The sequence below is a fragment of the Cinclus cinclus genome, chromosome 4 (assembly GCF_963662255.1).
Source record: "Cinclus cinclus chromosome 4, bCinCin1.1, whole genome shotgun sequence".
Lineage (NCBI taxonomy): Eukaryota > Metazoa > Chordata > Aves > Passeriformes > Cinclidae > Cinclus > Cinclus cinclus.
The window spans coordinates 43,171,578-43,184,120 of record NC_085049.1 but is presented as its reverse complement, the minus strand read 5'-3'; positions in this window follow the sequence as shown (position 1 = coordinate 43,184,120).

The following is a 12,543-nucleotide window of genomic DNA, read 5'->3' as shown; positions in this document are numbered from 1 at the left end:
TTGGAAATCACCAAGCATGTGGGGTGATGATGAAGGACAAGGCAATTGTAGCAACTCTAGTCTGTGAGGCCAGGTGTTACATAGAGTGGGTGGCACCACAACGTACAGAAGGAATTGAATGAGGAAAGGGTGTCTTGGATGCCACAGGCAATAAATATCTAGGACCAAGACAGCTTGGAAATTTGTTTATACTTTAGTTTTACACATTGCATTGGATTTTATACTGTTGCAAAGGCGATGTCTAGTTCATAACTGGCAGTTTATATAGGCTTTGGCTCACTTTTATATATTTGTTGATCAACAATTGGGTTTTTTTTCTGTAATGTGTTGTCTGTGACCCACTAATTATGAAGAAATTAATTACTACATCCTACCAAAACATTTCATTGCCTTATCATAAGACACAGAATTATTCATCAAACTATTATATGGGTCCCCATGGGTCAAAACTCACGGAGATTTGTAACTGAATGGATAGAAAACACTGATAAAGCCTTTTGTCAATAAGTGCCCATAAATTAGTCAGGCACAATATACTCCCTGCATATTAGAGAAAGTATCTTTCTCCCAGACACCTCTATGCTATTAAAAGAATTATGTACCCAGTGAAGGAGTCAAGTTAGGAATGCATATGTGGGGAGTGAGGCCAGCATGGTGGGGCAGTCTGATGTTCCCAACCTTGGTGCAGCACTGCCCATGCACACCAGTACAACTGGTGCCCAGCTTGTTTAGGGAAGCACTCGCTGCTCTGCTCTGGGACACTGCACAGAGCCTGGCTTGCAGCAGCCTCACAGGTGTGGCTGTCACCCGGTGGCCTCTCCCACCTCTGCCTTGCCTTCAGCCTGCTCCGTGCACCCACTGCATCCCAATATGCTTAACAGCCAAAGGATTATTTTTTTAAATACAAAGCTCTGGTGGCTGGTCTCTGATTCAGATCTCAGATCTGCATTTGTAGCAGATAAGGTGTGCAGAGAAGGTGATTTCTCCAGATTTCTGTCTCTGTTTTCCTTGAACTTCCCCTTTTTGTCCCACCTTTCTTGCATGCAGACAGATGCCAAGACGATCCTCCCCTTACTTTCTGCACCTGCAAGAGCTCACTATTATATCCCTACCTGTGTGCATATGCAGGGATGGACAGGGTATTTTCCAAGGATTAACTAGGATTGTGAAGTGAAGGGGACTGCTATTTATTATCCCTGCCTTCTACACTACAGGAACAAAATTATCAGTACAGATCATAGAAAGGAATTTCAGAAAAGGAAAGACTGATCTCTAAATTAAATCTTTTAATGTTGCCTCAAACTGGGTTTGGACATAGAGTTCCTGCAGTTCTCTTTTGCAGGAATAATTTGAAATAAGTTTTCACACACAAATGGTTACTAATTTTGTCATGTTCATTATTGAGTTTCGTTGTGAATTGCTAGGGTTTGATTTCTGGGAGTACTGACATTTCAGAGCCATGACTGATGCTGATAGGAGCTGTGCTTTAAATATGTGAAGTGCTAAAAAGTGCAAAATATTTTCAAAGATCAAGTACAAACCTTTCAAACTGTGCATCCACAATTAACAGATACATTCAAATTTAATCTCATATTAGTGTTCTTTCCCCCAAATACCCACAATTCCATTTCTCCATCTTGAACTGGCCTGCTGTACAGATTAATGCTGGTGCCACACCCTAACAATATAGGAAAAGAAATTCCATGAAAAAAGAACATTTTGCAACCATATGAGGTTACTTGAATAATGTACATTACATTGAATAATGTACTGTAACTAAGACAGGCAGGCCTCATGCAGCAATTAAATAAAGCAAGTGTTCTAGATCCTATATTCAGAGATGGTGGTTTAGTCTGGCCTCCAGTGTAGCACAGGTCAGTTCTTCCCTGAATTAGATTTTGTTTAACTACAGCATCTCTTTTAAAAAGTTAGAAAAATCTCAATTTAAATATTTGTACTATGAGCAAACTATTATTATTTTGCTAAATTATTGGAGTGATTAATTTTCATAGTACTAATACATGCAATTTCTGGTTTGGAATGTCTCTGCTTTCAACTTCCAGGCATTTGATCTTGTTATATTTATGTTCTTGAGGCTGAAGAGCCCTCAATTATCATATTTTTATTCCTCCTAGACGTAATTAGAAAATGTGATCAAGGGATCCTTTAGCTTTTTTGTTAAGACAAGCAGTCTGAACTTCAGTTTTCCACCATGGCAGTTTCCCCAATCCTTTGATCTTTGTCCTGGTTCACTTCTGAACCAGAGAGACCCTATTTATTCCTTTTTTCAGCTGTGGGTGCTGGGACTGTGACCTGCATCTCAGAAGGAAGCTTGTTAGCCCCAGGTTGCATAACCTTTCTAACACTCTTTGGTATTGTTCTGCTAATTCATGACGTGATTGGCATTTTGTTTTCTGTTATACCCTTTTCATACTGCACAAGGAGTTGATCTCCATTTGACTGACACGATGCCCCAATCATTTCATTTACTGCTCCCAACAGTATCTCATTATGCCTGTAATTCTTGAATATTTTTGGATTACAATTATCTGTATTGATGCACATATCATTTTCTTGCAGCAGCTTATCAACTAATTTGTTTCAGTGTATCCTCTTCATAAGTCACATGCACCCCTTGATCAGTAAGGATTCTCTCATCTCTTCCAGAGCATTAATAAAAATGCAAAGGCCAAGAACTGACCCTAGCATGGACTTAAGAATACATGCTCTTAATGAGACCTCATTGTTTACAAATGTGTTTTGCAACCTGTCAACAGCTTTTTAAAATTAATATTCTGTGTACCACACTGCTTTTGTTTTAATTATCAAAATGTTGTATAGTGCCAAGGATTCTGACTTTTCCACATAGCCTGTACTCCCTTTCTCAGTCACTGAAGGCAAGGTCATTATTCATGTATGGAGTGGAGGCATCTGATGGGGAAAAAGGATGTGATCTTTCAATTAGGAGTGTATCAAAATGCATTGAGGACAGGTGAATTAAAGATACTCAAGCCATCATAACTGCCTATATCTAAACTTATGCTGGATTTTAGGCCTTAGTTTTTCTAATATGAAGGGCTTCTGTGTCCATGTGAGAGACAGTTTCAATATAGTTTGAAATATTTACTGATTAGGATATCACTCACTCAAATATAAGTGTAAATGTATAAAATAAATGGCAACAAACTGCATTCCCTGAATGTATGTTTCTTGATGCTCACTAGCAGGAGAGAGAGACACTGCATAACCAGCTCAAATGTAAATGCTGATGTGAGCTGGCCAAGGTCAGATGAGATGAATCCCAAGCAAAGCCCATAGAATTCCATGATGATTCTTGCTTTTCTGTTCTGATAATGAAGTCTATAAACAAATTCAATTTTGTGGAAACTAAGAAAGAGTTCTGAACATTTTGCTTTAATAAACAATGTTTTATTTGTTAATCCAGCAGTTATTTAACAACTGGATTAGCTAATTAATTACCATTCATTTTGACTACAACAATAACTGATAACCTCCTTTGCACATTGTATAACCCCAGGGCCCACAGTAAACAGAGGTATGCCTGGAGAGATCAAGCTGCCTTAGATCTTGGAACTTGGGCCAAAGAAAAGAATGAACAAGTTAAAAAATGTTTAGGGAAAAAGTCTGAATGCTACAGAATATGGGCTTTTCTAATTTTCCTAAAATAACTTAAAAGAATTCTTGAGGGAGAGATTAAAAACAATTGTAATAAAAACCATGTCTCTTTGTCTCATCTGTGGGGATAATTTCTCTTGCAGGGTTTCTGTTTTCACTAGATTGATTAAGGGACAATATCTTGTGGTTAAATGATCTGGGCACATTTGCATATGAATGCTAGATGACATGGCATAGAAACTGATTAGGCCTCATCTATATCAAATGCCTGGAAATAAATGCTAGTAACACTTAGTATATTAAGATTTGGATTAAACTTTAGAAGAGAAAATGAAGTGTAAAAGAACTTTGCTAAACATATGGAACTTCACAGATTTTTTCTCTCCTCTTAATCTGGGTATGAAAGTTCTTTCATCTCAGCTGTTGCTAATTTATATGTTCTTAGAAATAATAATCTTCTAATCACATACATAGTTTAGAAATTATATGAGGAAGATAACTGTTTATGATGGAAAACTCTGTGTCTGACTTCACCATTCTTGTGTTTAGATAAAGCAGGCCATAGGAGTGAGAGCACGGGCTTTCAACAACTTTTCATCTTCAGAAACACAAGGGAAAGTAGGCAATAATTTTCAAGCCTAAGCAAGAAATGCTGATGAGTTACATTAAATCCTTGCTAGTGTGATCATTTATGTCTGATTTAAACTCTTCCTATTTTGCTTATATGAGAATGGTCCTAGCAGCTGATTCTGACATGCTATCAGTGGTCTGTACCACATGCCTTCAGGATGCCTTGGGAGTTTGGCATTTAAAAATTCACTAGACAGGCTTCATAAGAAAGTGCTCAAATCATGAATAAGATAAAATTAGATTCTAAAATTAGAAACATATTTAGGTTAAAATTAATAAAATTAATTAAACTTCACATGACTCATACCAGTGACCAAACTTTACCTCTGCAACCTGGCTCACTGTAAGGACATCCTGTCTTCACTGAAATGAGTAGGACCTCTGTGACCTCTGGGGTTCACCTTCTAAAGTCCAATCTTCTGTAAAAGACCTGGCAGCCACTGGCAGGCCTGGCAGACAAGTTGAGCTGGGCTTGAGGTCAGAAAACTGCATCTCATCCAGCATTTGAGGTGCACATCTGGCATTTATCCCTCTTTCTGAATGAGCTGAAATCCTGTGCAAACATTTGCACATGAAAAGTTCAAGTACAGACAAGACTCATCTGCTCATTAATTCATTAATGAGGTTTCCTCATTTTCTAGCAGAATAATTTTTGCAGCTCAGCATACATGTACCATATGTAACATTCCAGAGCTGAAATGCACTGGGAGGAAGAAGAACAGAAATTGATACAGACTTTGATTATTTAAGTTGTAGCTAATGCATGCCACTGATGATGCAGTGAAGAAGAAAATGCCTGAAGCATCATTAAGTAAAGCTTTAATATCTTGAAGTTAGTGCCTTCCTAGGCACTACTACAGAAGGCACTAACAATATTTTTATTGCAGCAGTTGACCTATTTTGAGCATAGAAATGTATGTTATTTATTTATTTTATTCAGCTACTGGAAGTTATGTCATCTGTAATAGTGTTTTAAGTGTTTTTTAGTTTCGTAGATTCTGCTCCCTCCCCCCCCCCACCTTTTTTTATTAGACCTCAGTCACTTTTTAAGAAAAATGCAGTGTTTGATGTTAATGTAACAGGAATTCATCATAATATAATAGATACCTTTTCTAATACCCAAAAATGTAACAAAGATAGAAGTTATTGTATTACCCAGCCAAGGCTTTTCACAACATAAGTGAGGTTTTCTTCCTGTAATGTCAGCAACTGCCAAAAAGTAGAAAATTCTTTCTACACTTACAGTGTTATGGAAAGACAGTGTTCCCCCAAATATTCACTTCTTATTTTGAAACTCATCTGGTGTTCCTTTGGCCATGAAGTAATCTAAAAATACTCCACTGGAGCAGGGAAAACCTTTCAAGAGCATTGTTCCGCCTCAGTAGCTTTCCTTTAAGTTACCTATTGAAAGCCTATGGACTCCCCAGATGAGTAAAGCAAAACCCCCTAGTCCTGACTGCTGGTACTTTGTGCCATGAGACCACGGTCTCACTTGAACCACCACTGTGTTGTAACTCTCTTTGGAGATTACAGAAGCAAAGGCTCTGAGCAGACTTCCCCATGCTTGCTCCATCTTGTTAGCAGGATGGCAGGGGAACAGAAATAGCTGGTACTAAGTTTGTGATTGGGGTTTTGGACATGGAGCAACATGCTACCTGCCATGTGACAGAAAGTACTCTATACCTGTATTTTCCTGTTGTCATCTTAGTTCTGACAATACATTTTTCCTTGGGTATACTACAATATATTTTTCTTACTTAATTTTTTAATTTCATTTTGGTGCTGCATTATTATTTGCAATAATATAGATCCTTTCTTCTCCTTAAATACACCCATATTTGAGGGGTCTGCTCATCAACATTAAATAGCTATTCATGATGCTAAAGATGTTGCTGGGAAACACATGTAGGAAACTGTGAACCTGTGCTGCCTCTCCCCACTATGCTGCCTTCCTAGACTACTGCAAATAGAGAATGGTGTGGAGCTTGCTGCTGGCGCCAGATCTAGATTCTGCTGAACACAAAGCCACCCGGGGATTCAGTATGAATTCACTTAGGGATTTAAATGCAAACAAGAACAGTTTCTGTCCTGTGAAATAACTTACAAGTCAGGCTTGGAAAATGACAGCGACATGTGTGAGATTTGTTCTCTGTGTCAGAGTTTGTTTTCTGCACATTGACTCCTCCGTTTCTACTGTTGCACTCTGAAATCCCATCTGAGAAGCTGACTTCGTGCAGTAGTTGGGAGAGAGCTGTAGGCAAGTGGGATCTGGTGTTGTTCTGCCTGGCCAGTGGTTGATTTCCTCTAGCAGAGGCCTTCACTCTCTGAGTGGAAGACATGGAATTCATTGCTTGTAGGCAAGAATGCTATTCCTTTATCAAGTTCCAAATACCAGTAGGATGTAATTTGCACTGTGTCACCATAGTAATTCAGCTATTAGGATGGGGGAACACAAATAAAGGACTTAATCCATATCTTTATATTTAAGACTGCCACAACTGACACACTGGGGAATATGCTTGGAAAAAAACAGGCTGTTTTCTGCTTTGAAATATTCAGAGACCCACTCAAAGGTTTCAGATATTGTGGGCTGCTATCTGTACTGGGGACTGAGGCACATCCTTATCAGCCCTGCCCCTTGCTTGAGAAACACTGTTTAGGTAATGCAGGCATAAACGATGCACCACCTCTTTCAACTTGAGGATTAAAAAGTTCACTCCCGCCTTCAGGAAACAAATACTGATCCTTATGGTACACCTGGGAAACCAGAGAGTAATATGTGGTAGGGAGGAAAAGCAAGCAATTGTAGTCTGGGGAAAAAATTGAAGTTTAGTCATTCACAGATGCAGCTTTCCTTAGAACAAAACAGAACATTTTATTGATTTCTCCATCTTTTTAAAGTCATTCTGTTGAATTTCATTATTCACAAGGCAACAGAAAATACGCATTTTGAAATTCAATAGTAAAAATTTAGGAAAATTGAAGCTATTATTCTGTGACCTCACTGCTCTTTGGCATCTCATGATGCATTTCAAAGCTGTACAGAGATTTTTGCATACAAAAATGTATGGAAAAAAAAGAGGGATAAAGTAAACAAAGAAACAATTTTCACAAAAGAAGCAGTGTAGCATTTTTTACGGGCTGCATAATGGATTATATAGTGATAGAAACATTTTCTGAATTCAGCTTTAAATAAATTAGAAATATAATTAGGGAATGGAGTGGGAGAATTTGTGGCTCATTTGATTTCTACTGTCTTGAGGCATGGACTGCTCTCTGAAAATTCGGAATTGTCTCCAGCTCTCTGCCCAGCTGAATCTTGTTTTTTTTCATTGAATCTAGTGATGTGCGGTTCAGCTGCACCTCTGTGTGACTAGTAACATTGACCAAAAGCTGACACCACATTCCCATAAGCAGATTTTAAATATGGTAGTTCTGGGCTTGATTGACATTTATCATGACAATGGACTACTGAAGTGGTTGCCTCTTCTCTTGAGTTTGCACAGCAAGGTTTTATTAGTGGAGGGCCACAGAGGTGGCTTCTGTGAGAAGACACCAGGCACTGCCCCATGTCAGCAGGCTCCAAGATGGACCTCTGCTGGACAAAGCCAAGCTCATTAACAATAATGGGAGAGCCTCTGTGATAAGGTATTTAAGAAAGAGTAAAAAAATGCTGAGCAAGAGCTGTTATGGAAAGAAGTGAGAAAAATGAGAAAAGCAGCTCAGCAGACATCAAGGTGGAGGAGCAGAGATTCCCCTGCAGGCCATGATGAAGACCATGGTGAGGCCCCTCTGCAGTCTGTGAAGGCCAGAGTTGAGCAGAGATCCACACGCAGCCTGTGGAGGACCTTATGCCAGAGCAAGCAGAGATGCTGTGGAGGAAGGTGCAGTGAAGGGTCCTGGCAGGGGACCCATGCTGGAGCACTCTGTTCCTGGAGAACTGACCCCATGGAAAGGGATCCATGCTGAAGTGGTTCTGGAAGAACTGCAGTCCAAGGGACAGACCCATGCAGGACTACCTCATGTAGGACTATTCAGTGGAAAACCCCCAGTGCTGGAGTAGGGTAAAGGTGTGAGGAGGAAGGAGCAGGAGCAGCAACAGCAGCAGCATGTGATAAACTAATTGCAACTCTCATTCCTTGTTCCACTGTGCCAGTGTGGCAAAGGAGGTAGACAAATTTGGAGTGAAATCAAGCTCTGGAAAAAGGGAAGGGTGGGGCTTCTAGATTTATTCTTATTTCTCAGTATCCTACTCTGTCATTAAATGACAATAAATTAAACTAATATTCCCCAAATCAAGTTTGTTTTGCCCATGATGGTAATCGCTGAGCCATCTCCCTGTCCTTATCTCAGCACACAAGCTTTTAATTGTATTTTCTCTCCCTGTCCTGCTAAAGAGGGGGAGTGAGAAAAGTGCCTTGGTGGGCAGCTGGTGGCCAGCCAGGGTGAATCCACTTTGCCTGTAGGGCTCTTCACTCCTTGCTTCATCATTGCCATCCTCTGAGTGAGGGAGCACAGGGCCCTGACCCATGTTCTCATCCACAGCTTTGCTAAAGTCAGCCCTGCCAGTTCCCAGAGTCACAGAAGCAAGGAGCCACCAGCCTAGGCAACAATCAAAGGATTAAATTGGAGGAATATAGTAGACACGCACAATACTCTCATGGCTAATATCTTGATGTTGTGTAGGGTGTGAAGTTAATAAAAATGTTACCTTTATAAAACTGGGAGAATTTGGTTCCCAGTGGCTCATTTGCCACTTTCAATCCAGGCAAATCAAAGGCTGTCTGATTTTAAGCTATTAGCAAGCTCTTAGCTCCATTTGGCTTTATGCCTGATTTATCTTTACAAAATAATTGTTTTGGTAAAATTATTTTGTAACCTGGATATGCATAAGTACTATCCTCAAAAAAAAAAAAAAAAAGAGAAAAAAGTACTATGTGGTGACTCATTCCCATGCTTTTTTCATGTTTCTATGGGAATGATGCAGCAGAAAATGCTGCATGGCTAGATCAAAGATGCCAGAAACTGATCAAAAGAGTGTGTTGAAGTATTTGTTAAAGATCACTTTACTGCATTGCAAAATACCTGAAATGTGGACACATTTAACACTGCTAGATCACCTCAAGGTTTGACCTTCATCCTACCTTCCAGGTATGTTTTATTTATGTCTGAAGACTGAAGATTGTATGAATAATAGTATTTGCAAGTAAAACTGGGTCTTGCTTTTCATACAAGGTTTGTTGTTAGAGTTATTTGCCCAAATTGCTCTGCTGTGATTTTTTTTTTTTTTTTTAGTTGCTTTGCTTTGAGGCAGTCAGGGAAATGTGGCAATTCCTGTGCTATTAGTCAGCTTTGGATCCATGAACTGACCACATTGCTGTCTATCTGTCCCTGAGCAGTGTTTGAATGATAAATATGTGAAAGTATTCTCCTAGTCTTTTCATTTGATTGAGCTAAAACACCAATAAGAATGCAATTCAAAATTATTTCATGAATGAGGGCTAGTGAAGGCATACCCATGTCAAAGGTCAATATTTACCAGTCTGGACAGAGCTGGTGAGATGAATTCTGTAGAGAAAGATGACGTGTCTGGAAAATTGTACATCCTAGAGGAGCAGCTGTTCCGTTTCCGACATCTAAGATGATGTCCCCAGTGACCTTGTCTGAGAAAATAAAAACAGCAAAATGCCTCTTTGTGATGTTTTCATAGAATCATGGAGCGGTTTGGGGTGGAAGGGACCTTTAAAGTTCAGCTACAGCAACTAGTTAAAGGCTCAGGTGGAAATGAAGTCCCTTCCAGCTTAGAACACTGCTCCAGTGACAGCAGGAATATCCTAAGTTGTTGAAGAGTTTTAATTTAATCTCAAGGAAGAAAATCTGAAGCTACACACAGCAGCATATATTATCATAAAATCTTGTTAATGTTTTTTGTACTTCAGAAATGAAAAATAACATCAATAATTAACCAATCTCAGTATCTCTCCAGTGTATCAGTAATGTTCTAATTTCTCAAATAATTTTGAAAATGAGCCGTTTCCTTATGTCAGACAGTATCTTCCTAAAACCAGGAGATGGAGCCCTGTAGCCAAAGCCTATCACCGATTGCTGAGTCTACACCCAGGAGAAACACTTTTTAATTTTATTTGAGGAGAACATGCATCAGTCAGTTCTGCTTCCTTCTGGTGTGTGCCATAATCACTCAGCAGATTTGTGGCTACTGAGTAAGGAAATGGTCTGATAGGCTTCTGTGTTCCAAAGAGGGCCAGCAACTGGAAGACAGAAGGTTGCAAATAGTCTGCTCAATTTTATACAGGTGGCTAGTGCTGGTGTTAATAAATGCTTTGGTAGATGCATGAGAGAAGGGAATAGAGCAATTCCCCAGTGCCAGGTCAGCAGGGGGCCCTGGGGTCACCTCCCTCGGCCCCTGCCACTCCAAGGCTTCTGGCATGGGATGCCTGAGGGGGCATCACGCAGTACTAGGGGGGTGGCACAGCTGAGGCTTCCTTGTCACCCCCAGGACTCCAGGGGCTCTGAACCCAGGCACCTGCTGCTGAAGGCTCTGCTGTTCACATGGTATTTGTATTGGGCCATGCCGTGACAATTTAATCCATTATCAGGGCAATGAGGAGAGGGGGACTGCCTGTGAGCATCTGGCATGGCCTAAAAGCCCTGTGTGTACTCAGTGCTTGAATTACTCAGCTTGTCAAAGTCTGCCAAACCTGGCCACTTCCCTTTTCGTGTTACTAGTCAGTTATTAACAAGGACAGTGCTTAGCAACTTAATTCAGCAACATTAGCCACGATCTTCCTGGAATACAGATGTCTAAGATCCACTCACCACATATGCTGCTTGATTTCAGCACGAGTGATGTACCTCAGTGGGAATCTGCTGCCTACATGGCAGGACAAACAAGGGAGGCTGCTTATGGCATATATAGACATAAAAATACATGCTCAAGTAATCCAGGAAAACTGTTCACTTCATTGGATACACACATGCAAAAGAATATGAGTCTTGCAAAACTGTTTGCTGCCTGGAGTACAAATATTTTCAAAAAATGCAGAGCAGGGAAGACCGCTCACTGCAGTTATTTTGCTTTGTTTTGGCAACACAATATGCTGGGTGCTGGCTGGCTCTCCTGTCAGTCCAGACAAGCACAGGGCTGCTGGAGCAGCATAGAGCAGCATTTCCAATGCCAGTGACCTGCAACTAATTCTGTGCGGATGATTTCAGGGCAAAGGAGGGAAAGGACAGCCCCAGTGTCAGACTCCAAACCAACAGACAAGATTTCAGCTCAAGAATTTTTTATTTGGGTCAAGTTTTGGATTCATAAGTTTAGAAGTACACTTTGGAGATTATGTTGCTGTTGGCTAATTCATCAATTCCTCAGTCATACTGACTTCCTGAATGCCAGCTTCTACTGTGGCATAAACAGAAAACAGTGAAAAGTAGATTGAAAAATAAACATTTGAGTTGTGATGTCTCCAAAACCCAGAACTGCTTGAGTATGATGGCAATGAGAACATTTTTAAGCTTTTCTAACATGTTAAGAAGGGACTCCACTCACTTAACTGCACTAGGGTTTCCAGCTCCTGCAATGCTCATTGGCATATTATGGATAAAAGGATCCGTGGTGGAGAAAGTCTTCCCAAAACCATTTTTTTTCAAGGGCAATGAAATGTTACACTATGTCTGTTGGTGCCCATGCTGGGTATGGAAAACAGCAGAGTGAGTGCACTTCTCCACATGCCATTACCCTCTTCTGCAGCTGGTGAAGAGGGTACATGGCACAGGGAAAAGGATGCCATCCATCCATCCATCCATCCATCCATCCATCCATCCATCCATCCATCCATCCATCATTGCTAATAGAGATATCAATTTATTGCCTCTATCTGAATGAAAGATGTTTTATTAATTTCTTGATACCAGTTGTGCACAGAATCAGACTTGATTTTATTGTTTGCTTTTGACAATTTTACCTAAACTTACAGCCTGAAAAGGGCATTTCCCCTGCAGAGTCGCTGTCAAAGACACCCTAAATGTTGAAATCGATGTTTCAAATTAATTTGGGAGTGGGGAATTGTCACCAAAAAAAATGCTTAAAAGCAATCAGGACATCTTTCCCATAACAACCTGTACTGTCTGGCTGTAGAATAATTAACTCATTAATCACCTCATGACTGCGTACACCAGAATGACATCCAGAAATGACAAGGAGTCTGTGGGTCTCCCTAGATGAGTGTTAGAAACCAGGAGGAGTTTGTCCTCCTATTC